The sequence below is a fragment of the Myxocyprinus asiaticus genome, chromosome 42 (genome assembly GCF_019703515.2).
Source record: "Myxocyprinus asiaticus isolate MX2 ecotype Aquarium Trade chromosome 42, UBuf_Myxa_2, whole genome shotgun sequence".
NCBI lineage: Eukaryota > Metazoa > Chordata > Actinopteri > Cypriniformes > Catostomidae > Myxocyprinus > Myxocyprinus asiaticus.
In genome coordinates, this window is record NC_059385.1 from 7096455 (window position 1) to 7111765 (window position 15311).

A 15311-nucleotide genomic window follows, 5' to 3' on the forward strand; every position below is an offset into this window, starting at 1 on the left:
CCATTTTTATTTTATGGTTAATCTGACATATTGCACATGAGCTTCGTCTTTTCATTTTCAGGGTGTTGATCATCTGCACATCACGCAATGACAGTGGACACCCACCTTTGAAAATCGTTTTCTTTTGGCTTTCTGGCTAGTTTAGATGTACTTTTTTTTCACACGACAACTATGGCTGAGCTTGGCACAATCAGAGATTTCTTGTTGACTCTTGCATATGAAGTTGCTAACCAAAACGTTGATAATAATAGCTGTCACTTTTTCTGTGCATTTTGCACTCTCTAATACTTTGGACTGCTGACAATGTGAGCCAAAGAGAAAATCTTAAAGGAGGGATTTAAATACTTAATTATTTGTTTAATGATGCAAATAATTAATTCACTCTGTATTTAATGATTCATTTAATTGTTTAAATATTTAAATAATTATTTAAGTTTGAGAACTTTGGCCCTCTATAATTTTCAGGTAATAATCATTTAATTATAATTTTATTGCTGCTGTAGATGATTTTCAAACAATTGGCCATTTTACCTGACATCACTCAAATGTAGGTTGAGCAAGTGTGAACATTCATGTGTTGGGCTATTAAGAAATAATTGTAAGGTTTTTTTTTTTTATATATATATATATAATTATCAAATTGTCTTCAATTTTGCTGTGGTTTCAATAGGGAATTTGTGAAGGGTAAATATTTTAAAATACCAAATTGCAATAAAGGTGATCACTTGACACATGAAGTTTTTTTTAATTTATTTTTTTACAATTTATATATATATATATATATATATATATATATATATATATATATGGACACATACAGTATATGGATACATATATATATATATATATATATATATATATATATATATATATATATATATATATATATATATATAATTCACACTCTAAATGTGTGTGTGTGTGTTTGATGGTATGCTGAAGTGGACAAATCTCAGAACGGTGGAAAATTCCACAACCCTACACTACATGACTGGAAGATAATGAGGGATTGGCTTAACAAACTTCTCTGTACCAGATGACTAACTTTTCCCCTTTATTAAAGCCATTTCTCAGTAGGCCTACTGAATGTACAGTATGCAAATTAAAAAATAAAAATAAATTTAAGCACTATTCATTTATTTTATTTTTTTTTGCTGTAAAAGGAATGTCTGATATGCTTAAAAGTCTTCGTTCATCCCAGGTTCATAATTCATGTGACGGGCTATTAACATGTTATTGACATTTGTTTTACATTAACATTTATTTATTTAGTAGGTGCTTTAGTGAATTACAGATGAAAAAGGTACAACAAAAAGTAACAGTGAATACTACAGTAACTGAGCTTCTGATGTGCGTGCTTCTTATATACTGTATGTGTCCCTGCATGTTGATTTAGACACACTGAAGAATGTTGTGAAGTTCTTGTGCATGTACTGTACATGCATTTGCTTTTTAAAATTTTCTGATCAGAATGTTATTTCCCTTTAAATCCACACATATCCCGCAAAGTTTAAACTCTTGTTTTATTAGGCGGTAATGACAGGTATGGCTTAGATTATTGTTAGAGTTTTTTCTTAATATGAGTGAGAACCTTAACCTTTTCCAGATGGAAGAGAGCGAACATACCATGGGAAACTTGATGCTGTGAGCCTTCCATTTACACTGCAAAATGTAGATTTATTCATTAGCAGAAAGGCTGTATTGGACTGTTTTGTCTTTTTGTTAGGATTCTTTCAATGGTTCACCTGCACCAGCCCTCTTGAGGTTTATTATGAAGTGGAGGCCTTTTTGTGTTTTCTTTAGAAAGACATTTAACCACAAATCAGCTCGAAACGCAAATGACAAAAGGTGGAATGAGACAAAGGGTGTCAGCACCAGCGGCGCTCTTTGAATTAAACAACCTCGTGCTTAAGTCACTGCCATGTTCCATGTGTGAGGGAGAGAGATGCGATGAACGCATACATCAACCTGTTTTTATTAAATGTGTTTTAATCTTTATTTTGTGTCACTGTTTTGCTGATAAGTACTGTATATCGATAAAATTTGAAATGCAAATGCATAATTAAGAGCTGCTAAAGATAATGAGTTATAATGTGTGGTTAAATATATTTTAGTGCAGTTATTTATTTATCTAATTTGATAATACAACTGCTTCATTCTGTTCTGAGTGATTTTTAAAGCATGGTCAGAATAAGATAACAGCTCATTTATTTATAAATAAAAACATTTGCAATCATTGTATGGTGGAATTTTTTGTTTAACCTCAACTGGTATGAAACGTGTATTAATGAGACAGCTAGACTGCTGTAGGTACTGTATATGTTTGATTTATTATTCATGAGCTGAGTTTAGCTACATTTGGAAAGAAAAAAATATATCTAGAAGCAATTTCAGCAAATTATAAAATTGAGATGTCACGTTGGCACCAGAAATAAGATTTATTGATTTAGCGTGTCAGTTCAGTTATAGAATGCGGCTGTCACTCTTGAAAAAAACCGACCTGTGTGTGAACGTAAACATATTTAGCACTCAAAACAGGTCTGACACCCGTATTTTGCTGCTGTGTGAACGTGGCTTAAGTGTCTCTATGGTGCTACAAAAATTCCAGTTTTTAAAAAAATATTTTTTTTGGCAGTTCCTTTCAGTGCACTTGTGGCACAGAAATTTCACACTTCAGCTTTAAACAACTACCGATGCAGTCTGTATCTATGGCAGTGCCTATAGCGCATAAATATTATGGCGTATTTATGTTTAATTAATCTCAGATACTTAATCAACAGAACCACATCACCTTCCAAACATTACTTAGAGATGATGAAACAAAGAAAAACGTCTAGGTTACTAGGGTAACCTCTGTTCCCTGATGGAGGGAACGAGACATTGTGTCAATGTAGTGACACTAGGGGTTCGATCTTGAGAGCCCCAATCACTTTGCTTAAAATAGAAAAGGCCAATGAGAATTGGCGAGTGGAATTTGCATGCCACTCTCCGTCCCGGACATACGGGTATAAAAGGATATGGCGTGCACCACTCATTCAGATTTATGCTGAGGAGCCGATAAAGAGTCCCGGCCATGTCAGCGGCCGGTTCAGTGCCGCGGCAGGAGGGACACAACATCTTGTTACCTCCATCAGTGAACAGAGGTTACACTAGTAAACTAGACGTTCCCTGTCTGTTACTCACTCGATGTTGTGTCGAAGTAGTGACAGTAGGGTTTCCCTATAAGAAACGCCGCAGGTGCTGAACTGTGTCACAAGGTACAGAAGAGTGGACATGGGCAAGCTGCTGCGTGCCTCGCAGCGAGCGCTCGACCACATCGTGACCTTCCAGCGAGTTAGGTAAGGTGTCTCCCTAGTCCCGTTAAGGGGGGAGGAGGCACTTACCCAAGAAGGCTACAGGCGGTGGCCTTTCCTGTTATTTACTTTTAAGCAATTTCCCACTGAGCACCTTCTGGAATAATGCTGGGAAGTGCTCTTCCCTCTCCAGGAGGGAGGGCACTACGGAGACCACATCCTACCGGAGGGAGGTTAACATGTGGAGAATACCTCACATAGACTTACCAACGGGGAAGTTCACATATGGAATGATACCACCGGGAGGACCCTATCTATGGAGAGGGTACACAGCAACATTGGCCAAAGCAGAGCAAAGCTCTGAGGGGAAACACAGGGTTCACCAGAGGGGAAACGCGTCACACGGGATTACCAAGAGGGGAATCACCATGTATGGAGCACTGAGCCCGAGTACATGGGCTCACCTGAAAAGGTGCATACCACGAGTACTGGGCCTGGTGGCGTCACTTCTCCACCAAGTTCATCACCAAACAGTGCTTAAGACTTAAAGAGGCATCCAGGGTTCCCCAGTTACTGGGAACTGTTGTGGACAAAATAATGCACATTATCACCTTGAAAAAGGGAAAAGGCGTAAATGGAAGCGGTACACCCAACCAGCTGCCCGGCCTACATGCTGTTACCCCGTAACACTCGGGATGAAACTGGTTCTATTTGTAGGTTGTAAAAACTCGCAAACCTGTCCAGGAGCCAGACATGGAGGTTCCAGAGGTCTGGCCGCAGGTGCAGGAGCGTGCCCTGCCCCTGAGTGAGAAGGTCCTTCCTCAGGGGAATGCGCCAGGGAGGGGCTACTGCCAGGAGCATCATATCTGAAAACCAAGTCCGGTTGGGCCAGTATGGCGCAACGAACAGGACTTGCTGCCCAGGGCAGGGAGTACCAAAAGGGGCAGTGAGAGGACCTGCACCTCCCCAAATCTCTCCCAAATCAGCTGGACTACGTGGGGGTGGAGTCCCCGCTCCCCGCAGAGCATTACCTGCCGTGAGAGTGTGTCCACTGCACAGTTGAGGACGCCCAGAAGGTGAGTGATTAACAGAGACTTCAACATCTGCTGACTCCAAAGGAGGCGGCGGTGGGCGAGTTGCGCCATGCGACGTGAGCATACACCGCCTTGGCGATTTATGTATGCCACGGTCACCGTGTTGTCGGTCTGGACCAACACATGCTTGCCGAATCAATGGCCAAAGCCTCCACAGGGCCAGAAATACCTCCAGCAACTCTAAACAGTTGATGTGCCATTGAAGTCGTCCAGAGCCCCAATACTGCTTGCCTGTTGCACACAGTGCCCCAGCCCTAGTTCGAGGCGTCTGTCGTGAGCACGACGTGCCTTGAGACCTGCTCTACGGGAATGCCAGCCCATAGAAATGCCAGGTACGACAAATGGCTGAAAGTCTGACGGCACCGTGGCGTGATAGTCACACACTGGGTGCCGTGGCACCATGCCCACCTCGGGACTCGAGTCTGAAGCCAGTGCTGAAGCGGTCTCATATGCATCGAACCGAGTGGAAGAACCACCGCCGAGGATGTCATATGCCCCAGAAGCCTTTTCAGGCAGGTCAGCACTGACTGTGCATGCTCGGTCATAAGCCATGCCATGACAGTGACCGAGTCCAACTCCATACCGAGAAAAGAGATGCTCTATGCTTGAGCTTGCTCTTCCCCCAGTTGACCTGAAGCCCGAGTCGGTCGAGGTGCAGAAGCACAAGGTCTCTATGCGCACACAATGGATCTCGTGAGTGAGCTAGGATTAGCCAGTCGTCGAGATAATTGAGAATGCGTATGCCCTTCTCCCTTAGTGGGGCCAGGACAGCCTCTGCGACCTTGGTAAGACATGAGGGGACAGACCGAAGGAGAGGACCTTGTACTGGTATGCCCGTCCCTCGAAGGCAAACCGAAGAAAGGGTCTGTGTCGAGGAAGGATTGATACGTGGGAGTACGTGTCCTTCAGGTCGATGGCCGCAAACTAATCCTGACGTCGTACTGATGCCAGGAAGTGCCTCTGCGTTAACATCCTGAACGTAAGCCTGTGTAAGGCCTCCGTTCAAGGCACGCAGGTCCAGGATTGGGCACGACCCTCCCCCTCTCTTGGGCAGGATAAAATAAGAGCTCGGCTATGGGGATGGGTCCTATTGCTCCATTCGCCAGAAAGGTGGGCTCCTCCACCCGGAGGACGGAGGCACCCTCACCCCACACTGAAGTGGAGAGGATGCCACTGAACTTGGGCGGGCATCTGGCGTAGCCGAGACGAATCGTCTGGTGAGCCACCGCGAGGGGCTGGAGAGCACTAACCAGGCCTCCAGGCACCGTGCCAGGGAGGGTGGTTCGCAGAAAGGCAGAGCAGGCGCCCCGTTGGAAAGACAACTCGGGGGGGGACGTACTGCTCCGCAAGCCTGCAATGATGGCTGGGGCGGGCAAGCGGCCCCAGAGACCAGCATACTTACCTGTTAGCCGGCCGTCTCTCGATAGAGAACAAGGGCAAGCGAGGTACACTCATCAGACTGGTTGACCGGAAAGATTTCCAGGGCCTGGCCGTCGCGTGTGTGCTGACCCAGGGAATGAAGGAACTGCTCTTTTATTGACCATGCGGGTGCTGAGGCCCAGAGGGCACCCGGTGATTTCATACTCACCACGTGCTGGACCGGTCGGAGTCAGACATCTCATCCCTGGGTCGCCTATGTCAGGGATGCCTCGAAGCTTGTCCAGGGTCCTTGGGGGCTGACTGTCGGGTGGTTGGAGCCACCTTCCTGCGGGAGGATCTTCTTCTCAGAGGCTGGCGTACGGGCTCTGATGGTGCGGGAGCCAGGGCCGGCATCGCAGGAGAACAGCCCTGGCGAGAAGCCTACGGGCCACAGAATTTTGGAGACCTGAAGGCGGCCGAGTTGCACCATGGCAGGATGTGTCTGATCGCCTCGTTCTGCTTCCTCACCATCGAGAACTGATGGGCGAAGTCCTCGACAGTATCGCCAAAAAGCCCCCCTTAGGAGACGGGCGCATCGAGAAAGCGAACCTTCTCGGCGTCACGCATCTCCGCAAGGTTGAGCCACAGGTGCCGCTCTTGGACCACCAGAGTGGACATTGTTCGGCCTAGGGCACGCGCCGTGACCTTCGTCACCCGTAGGGTGAGGTCGGTCGTGGTACGCAGTTCTCGCATAAGCCAGTGCCTTGGCCTGGTGGACCTGCAGGATGGCCATGGCATGCAGGGTGGAGGCGGCCTGACCCACGGCCTCGTAAGCCTTCATCACCAATGAGGAAGAGAACTTACAGACCTTGGAAGGGAGCATTGGTCGGTCCCTCCAGGTGGCTGCGCCCTGCAGGCATAAATGCACCACTATGGCGCGCTCTACCTGGGGAAGCTCGATGTATCACTTAGCCGCAACGCCATCGAGGGTAGTTAGGATGGACGAGCCTGTGACGTTCTCATGGGCATGTTCTCGCAATGAGAACATAACCCCTCCACGAAAGCTGCCCCGGAATGCTGGCGCCCCAAGCACTCGAGACTGATTTCGTGGTTATCCGGAGGGGAGAGATAACGGCCACATCCAGTAGCATAAAGGCGAAAGGCCATTTTTAAAAAGACGCCAATCGTTTAGAATATACTTTTTTAGCACCTGTAGACTCGGCTGCCGAAGCACCCAGGGGAAGCACAACACTCGACCGTGCGAGGGTGACCACTGATATGCGCCGTAAATCCAGCAGTGTAAGCGTAGGTGATGGGATGAACACAATACATGCATTCGGCTCTGAAGAAAAAAATCGAAATGAGTGGTGCACGCCATCTCCTTTTATACCCGTATGTCCGGGGCAGAGAGTGGCATGCAAATTCCACTCGCCAATTCTCATTGGCCTTTTCTATTCTAAGCAAAAGTGATTGGGGCTCTCAAGATCGAACCCCTAGTGTCAATACATCGACACAACGTCGAGTGAGTGACAGATAGGGAACTGTGTTTATATACAGATTAAAAGCATTAGATGCATAAAACTAGTAGTCCAAGGCACTCAAAGTACTGTAGGGTATACAGTCAAGAAGCACTGTTTGGTTAAAAACATACCACAAATTAATGTGTTGCGACTTAGAAAGCCTTCATCATGGTGAGGAAAATTATTAGGTAATTAAAATAAGTTGACTAGGTAATTTTCCACACCCTGATGAAGGCTTTCTAAGCCACAACACGTTTGTTTGTGGTATGTTTTTAACCTAATAGTCATGATTCAATAAAGCCTTTTTGAATGTATAACCTGCTTTGAGTGCCTTGGACTACTAGTTTTGTGTCCGCCACTATCCACCTTGAATGTGGACTTCTTCTGGTTTAAGCCACCTCCAGCAGTTTTAGTGACACAAAAATACTACATTATGTTGTTTAAATTGCAGGCTGGCAATATATGTCATCATCAGGGTTGGGAGGGTTGCTTTTGAAATGTATTCCACTACAGATTACAGAATACATGCTGTAAAATGTAATTTGTAATGTGTTCCGTTAGATTACTCAAGGTCTTAGATTACATCTTCAACACTGGTAGATTTTTCCCTTGTTTTGACTAAAAAAACCTCTGCCAGTACAGTAAGACAAAATACACATGTTAAATTACATTCTCTGAAAAACATAAATATATTATGCAGTGTTGTTTCTAAAACAAGGTCAATCTAATTGATCTTGTTTTAAGAATTTTTAGATATTTTTACAGGAAAACAATACAAAAATTATTATCAAGAATATGATTTTTGACCTTATATCAAAGGTCTTACTAGAAACAAAGAAATTATGATCTAACGTGAATTTTCTTATGATCGTGCCTGGTAACGTGCATGTAAAATGGGTAGAAATAGCATTTTAGCTTAGCGTTAAGATGACAATTTACACAAGGTTTATTTCTATTTCTTCTGCTCCAAACTTACTTCAAACTTACTTCTCTGTCTGCTCGTATGAATGTAACACATCATGAGAAAGTGTTTCACTGCTGTTCAAATGCATTTTGGATCACATAATTTATATGTATAAATGTTTTCCATCTGAAAGGACTAAATATTAAATGAAACAAATGACAATAAAATGCAAAGTAACCTCTTCAGTAATCAAAATACTTTTTGAATGTAACTGTATTCTAATTACCAATGATTTAAACTGTAACTGTAGTGGAATACAGTTACTTATATTTTGTATTTTAAATACGTAATCCTGTTACATGTATTCCATTACTCCCCAACACTGGTTTATATTATATTGATTATATTATAATCATTAATTATTATTTTAATAAACACAACACAATTGTCATAGTGCAAATAGTTTTACCATTTATCGCATTTTGCCATCGTTTCATAACACGCTGTTGCACAGGCAGAATGAACGAGAGATCAGGCGCTGATCACCTTTTTAAATAAATAAATAAATAAAGGCAACATTGGATGTTTTGCAGATAAATATGAATAGAGGTTTACATGGAATCTTTAAAAAACTGCATTGTCATGCTCTCTGTAAAATAAGAAGCAGTTCCCTATCTGTCACTCACTCGACATTGTGTCAATGTAGTGGGAATATGTGACGAGGATTCAGACCTGAATTAATATACAAAAGCTATAATAGAATATAGGCCGTAGTGGAAGTCATTTCTCTGATTTTGGTTTGAATCAAGATACAATACGTAATCCAGCAAAACATACAAACTGTCACAATAATTCTTAATTTTAGAGCAGCCTTGCTCTCTGATTTCTTCCTCACAGAACCTTCTGTTACACATTTTCCAGCCTTCACTAGAGAGTTATAATTTTGACATGACATTGTGCAACATAGAATATCCTCAGATATAAAGTTATGAGCAGGGTACAGGGAAACAAGAAAGACATATCAGTGACTATCCATGCAAAAGTAAAAAATAAATATAACTGTACATTCTCCATAACATGCATATTTTCTGTTTGTCATACTGATAACAATTGCAACGATATATACAAAAGAGCAAAACCAGCAAATACATACAGTAATTAAGGTTCTAGCTGTGGTTATTGTCTGTGAGTATAGTAAAGGGTGACACATAACGATCAATGGCAATTAAAATTAAATTACTGAGAGATACTGAAGGACCGTCCAAAGATGATTGAAAACACTCTACAGAAAGTGTTTCCAAAATACCAACAAGTCTCAATCAGTCTGATAGCCTCTAATGGCATGATAATAAGTCCAACAAGCAGGTCGGCCACAGCCAGAGAGAGAATGAGCCAGTTGAGTGTGGAGCTTTCTGAAGTGAGAGATGGAGATGATCACCACAGGTTCAGAAACACAGTCCATGCTGACAGCAATTAAAAAAACAAGTACATGATATTGTATTCATGTGTGGAGTGTTTTCTCTTGATAAATGATGAGTTAATGGGAAAGAGAGAGAAATTTTAAGGGATTTTTTTGGTCAAATTACCAGAAGTAAAAGAAGTAAAGTCAAAGTATTTTTCAGACATAATTGCTAAAAATTGTCATAGGCCCAGAGTTTTATTTAACACTATAAATGCTGTTATTAATCCTATTGATACTGCCAGTCTCAGTGTGTCTCAAGATACCTGTGAAAACTTTCTTAGCTTTTTTGTTAATAGGATTAATAATATTAGATCGCTTATCCCAGTTGCCTCCACTTCTGAGACAGTCAGTCCGCGCATCTTATCATGTGGCCCGCTGTGCATGACACCGCAGAGACTCACAGCATGTGGTGGCTCATGCTATTCTCCGCGATCCATGCACATCTTACTAGTCCTCTTCTGCCCCCTCACTTGTGGGGTTCCCCAAGGGTCCATCCTTGGTCCTACTTTGTTTTCACTGTATATGCTGCCCTTAGGGTCCATTTTTAATAAACATGGCATCTCTTTTCATTGTTATGTGGATGACATGCAAATTTATCTGCCACTAAGAAAAAATATTAAGAGTGCTGTAGAATCCTTACTGGCATGCTTGGGTGATATTAAAGCATGGATGTCTATGAACTTTCTAAATCTAAATGAAAGTAAATTGGAGATTGTCCTTGATTCCTCAGACCTGGACCCTTTCACCCCTTTTTGTAAACCAGTTGTGAATAACCTAGGTGTACTGTTTGATAACACTCTTAGATTTGAGAAACAGATTATCTCAGTTGTCAAATCTAGCTTTTATCATTTAAGATTACTGGCCAAAGTTAAGCCTTTTCTTACTTTATTGATTTTGAGAGAATGATTTACGCCTTTGTTTCCACACGACTGGACTACTGTAATTCTCTTTACGTAGGAGTCAGTCAGTCATCATTGTCTCATCTGCAAATCATTCAGAATGCTGCTGCTAGGCTCCTGATTGTACAAGCAAGCGAGCTCATATCTCCCCCATCTTGTTCTCTCTCCTTTGGCTGGCAGTGCACTACAGAATTGATTTTAAGCTCTTATTATTTGTTTTTAAATTGCTGAATGGTTTAGCCCCATTTTACCTTTCTAATCTACTGCAGCTGCATAATCCCACAAGGTCTCTTAGGTCCTCTGAACAGAGAACTTTGATTGTTCCTAGGACCAGGTTAAAGCAAAAGAGTGACGGGGCTTTTGCAGTAGCCGCCCCAAAACTCTGGAACAGCTTACCCTTTTACATAAGAAATGCCCCTTCTTTATACATTGTTAAATCACAGCTGAAAACTCATCTTTTTTCTGTGGCATTTGGTCTAACAGAGTTTAGTTAATTATTAGTATTTTACATGTTTTGTTGTTATATGTTTATTGGTATTATCCTTATACAGTGTTTTATACTTGATTATTGTACAGCACATTGGTCTACAGTCTGTTTTTTTTAATCGTGCTTTATAAATAAATTGACATTGACAAATTGACATTAATGGCAGGAAAGCAATATATGTGTTTATATGTATACATATACACACTACCGTTCAAAAGTTTAGGGTCACTTACTCATTCTTTATTTTTTTTAATGTATTTTTTCACATTTTAGAATAATAGTAAAGTCATCACAACTATAGAATAATAGAAATGGAAATATGGGAATTATGTTGTGACTAAAAAAATCCAAAATAAATCAAAACTATGTTATATTTTAGCATCTTCAAAGTGGCCACACTTTGCCTAGATTTTGCAGACATGTACTCTTGGCATTTTCTCAACCAAATTCTTGAGGTATCACCCTGGGATGCTTTTTAAACAGTATTGAAGGAGTTCCCATCTATATGCTGGGCACTTAGTGGCTGCTTTTCTTAATTATTCGGTCCAAGTCATCCATTTCAAAAACCTTTTTTTTAATTTATTTTTTTATACAATTTTAGTTTTGTAATTAAATAAATTAATATGTTGGCATTTATATTTTTGTCTACAAAACTAATTTCAAACATTTAAGCATATGCCTTCAGATCAAAAGTTTTTAAGGTCATGAGAAACATTTCAGGCAAGTGACTCCAAACTTTTGAACGGTAGTGTGTGTGTGTATATATATATATATATATATGCACACACAACAGTTCGTTTCGGTCCTCGAATCTGATTGGACAAGAGACGTTCCATGAGTGCTGATGGTCTCACATCACGTTTCACTGTGTGTATCACTCCGCTTGTGTTCGTGCAATTCAAACTAAAGTGTAAGAGCAGTGCAGATGTGTTAAGGGCCATCTGTCTCTTTACATTTAATTTTGTGACATTACATATTTTAGCCAGCAGGAGGAGGCAAAAGACAAATTTTCTGTTTAATATGAACCAGTTGGTGACGTGAATTGAGTCAGAGTGTTTATATTCTACAGCACTCCGTGATTGCTCTTATTACTACTACACTACTAAAGCTAGGAAATAGCTTTAAATGGCTTTAAACTAACAACTTCAGTATTAAGGCTGTAATCACAGCTGAGAGACACAACAGACTGATTAATTATACAAACTCAAGGCGCTTACCTCTTACCGGAGTTTCCACATTGGAGAGGACAAAATGGTAGAGGACATTGTGGTTTCTATAGTGAAAGACTCTTGCACACTGGCTACCGCGAAATAGGGAGAAATACCCCTGCTTGGACGTCTATTTTTCCACTTAGAAAATAGGATGTATTTCACCAAAATTACATTATCTTCAGAAAGCTGATTAACAGCATCATCAATGGGTGATCGCACATGCTCCATCTCTCTCTCTCTCTCTCTCACACACACACACCCACCCACCCACACCCTTGTTTCTCCAATAACATGTAAGAAACAGCCCAAGCTGTGATACTAGTAGTTCTGAAGTGGTTTTTAAGAGGCTTGGACTCATCATTTGGTTTGAACCAGCAACGGCAGATTCTTTCGCGTAAGAAAGTAGTTCCATGCACAAATGTTTTTTTTGTGACCTCAGTTTTCCTCATTTTTTGTTCATTGAACTGTTGTATATAAGCAGTGGTGGCCCATGCATTTTAAATCTTGGCCTTCAGTGCAATTCATGTCATTAAGAAAACACTGTTTCACAATTAATAAGACACGCTATGCCTATGGACATCATACATTACATCACAGCCAAATAATAATACCAATTGACATTTTTAAAACATGTCCACACACGAAAGCCAAAACCAATAAGGTCTAATACCAGGAAAAAGCTATCTAATAATATTTGCTATCTAAATGTTGCTTGCGATAATTTTTGTTTCGTAAGGGCACACGGTTACTTTTCAAAACTTAAACTGACACTGAATGCTCCAGCCAGCCTAATTTACACTTAGAAAACTCCTGATGTTGCTATAACAATGCAAAAAGCACTTACTTATTTAACTGAAGTGAAAATCAGACCTCCTTTCCTGTTTACATCTCAGGTTTTTAATCCATAAGGATCTCTTTCTCAATGACAATAGCGGCAGAGACAGCTGACTCATCAGCAAGATCTTGCGCTCTTCGCTTTCAAATTACATACATTACTTAAAGCGTGATTGCGTCACTCAAGGTCAGCTAGAAGTCCTCGGCTGGGAGATATCCTAAAGATCACACCCACCAAGAACAAATCAATCAATCTGATTGGCTGATGAATCTGACAATCTGACTTTAGATGCCTATTCATTTGCACTGTTGAGGGATTCTGTGGAAATTCTGAAGGCTTAGTGGGGTGGAGCTAAGACTCACACGCTGCTTCGGAAGCGCTCTGCTTTGGGCATGCGATTTTTGAACCAGTCATCATGCTTTGCTTGTAAGGATCAAGGAATAAATTCTGACTGGAGAAACTATTTGTTGTTTGCTATTCATTTTTAGGTGAATTAAGGGTGGAAAGCGATTGTAAATAAATAGGCAAAAAGATGAATGAGACTGAAAGGATGAAAAAATATTTATTTATTAGACATGTTAGGCCAGCAGAGAAGGCTTTGCAGGCCCTGAGCATTCACCACTGTATATAAGCAATATCACAATCGCAAACGTGCTATATGGCCCTAAATCAGCACTTATATATATATATACACACACACACTGTACATACAGTGCATTCAGGCCCCTTAATTTTTCACATTGTTATGTTGCAGCCTTATGCTAAAATGCTTTAAATTATTTTTTTTTTCACTTTAATCTACACTCCATACCCCATAATGACAAAACAAAAAACAGATTTTTGAAAACTTGAAAATATGAAATATCACATTAACATGAGTATTCAGACCCTTAACTCTAAGTACTTAGTTGAAGCACCTTTGGCAGCGATTACAGCCTCAAGTCTTTTGGGGTATGATGTGACAAGGGGGATTTTCATAATTGGGGATTTTCTGTCATTCTTCTCTGCAGATCCTCTCAAGCTCTATCCGTTTGGATGGGGACCGTCGGTGGACAGCCATTTTCAGGTCTCTCCAGAGATGTTCGATTGGGTTCAAGTCCGGGCTCTGGCTGGGCCACTCAAGGACATTCACAGAGCTGTCCCTAAGCCACTCTTACGTTGTCTTGCCTGTGTGCTTAGGGTCATTGTCTTGCCTGTGTGCTTAGGGTCATTGTCCTGTTGGAAGGTGAACCTTCAGTCCTGAGCGCTCTGGACCAAGTTTCATTAAAGATTTCTCTGTATTTTGCTGTGTTCAGCTTTTATTCAACCCTGACCAGTCACCCAGTCCCTGCTGCTGAAAAACACCCCCACTGCATGATGCTACCACCACCATGCTTCACCTTTGCACAGGTGATGCGTGGTGCCTGGTTTCCTCCAGACATGATGGGTGGAATTTAGGCCAAACTGTTCAATCTTCATATCATCAGACCAGAGAATCTTGTTTCTCACAGTCTGAGAGTCCTTTAGGTGCTTTTATGTGTCTTTCACTGAGGAGAGGCCTCTCTGGCCTCTCTGCCACTCAAGCCCAGATCGGTGGAGTGTTGTAGTGATGATTGTCATTCTGAAAGTTTCCCCATCTCTACACATGATCTCTGCAGCTCAACCAGAGTGACCATCGGGTTCTTGGTCAGCTTTCTTACCAAGGCCCTTCTCCCCTGATTGCTCAGTTTGGTCGGGCGGCCTGCTCTAGGAAGAGTCCTGGTTGTTCCAAACTTCCATTTAAGATTTATGGAGGCCACTGTGCTCTTGGGAACCTTCAATGCAGCCGAAATGTTTTTGTAGCCTTCCCCAGATCTGTGCTTTGACACAATCCTGTCTCTGAGCTCTGCAGGCAGTTCCTTTGACCTCATGGCTTGGTTTTTGCTCTGATATGCATTTTCAGATGTGCGAACTTATATATACAAATTATGTCCAATCAATTGAATTTGCCACAGGTGGACTCCAATCAAAGTGTAGAAACATCTCAAGGATGACCCAGAGAAATGTGATGCACCTGAGCTAAATTTCAAGTGTCATAGCAAAGGGTCTGAACACTTATGTCAATGTAATATTTCAGTTTTTTATTTTTAATACATTTTATCAAAAACCTGTTTTTTGCTTTGTCATTATGAGGTATGGAGTGTAGATTGATTTGAAAAAAAATAAATAAAAAAAATAATAATTGAAAGCATTTTACATTTTAGCATAAGTCTGCAACATAAAATCTGA